We start from the raw sequence: 865 nt of genomic DNA, 5'->3' as shown, positions 1-865 counted from the left end.
AATTAAGACCTCGTAGCAATTAAGAAAGCAATTAAATAACTTTGTATAAGCACCAAATTTTGGTATTAAATTTTGATGTTTTTATAAAAAAAAATTAAAAAACAATCCCATTTTTTTTTAATTCCGTGCTTTAAATTTCCTAAGTTAATAAAGGTAAAAAATTTTATCTTGGAAACAATAAAGGATCAAATTTTGATGAGTATTTTCTTTTCCAATTAAAAAAAAAATATCAAAATTATTCATCTATAGTGCATTAGAATAATAAGGAAATAATAGAGAAAGTCAACCATGATATGAAACCTTGTTAGACAAAGGAATTAACATTAACTTTCTACGTTTATTATATATAAACGCTTCATTTTTATTAAAAAATGCAACTGGTTACATTTGAATTGAATAGTTATTTGCAAAATGGCTAAATTTTAGAAAAGATTAGATAAAATTTAGTCAAATTAGGTAAAACTTCCTTCATTTACAAGCATTCCGAATAGTTAGAAATGTAATTATCTTTAAATTTCATTATTTATATTTTAAAATCAAAAATTTAGATAGATTATATTTAATACGAACAGTACAAAAGTTTGCATATGACTCTTTTATAAAATTTTCCGCTTCCCTTAAGATTAAAGTATGTGTCACGTGAATCGATAGTCTAAGATACATAATTTTGCCTTACTTTCAATGGTGTTATGAAATATTATCATATAAAAGGGAACAATATTAACGAAGTATTCATTAAGAGTTAGTTTGAATTCTTGTGTGCAAGATATATAAAATGCTGTTGCTTATATTTTACATATTTATAGGGATGTTTTTCGCGTTCTTTCTAAAATGTTCTTTTTGGAGATATAAATATAGCAGGTTG

The sequence above is a fragment of the Argiope bruennichi genome, chromosome 8, assembly GCF_947563725.1.
Source record: "Argiope bruennichi chromosome 8, qqArgBrue1.1, whole genome shotgun sequence".
Lineage (NCBI taxonomy): Eukaryota > Metazoa > Arthropoda > Arachnida > Araneae > Araneidae > Argiope > Argiope bruennichi.
The sequence above is the reverse complement of the archived record's forward strand: the minus strand, read 5'-3'. Positions refer to the sequence as shown.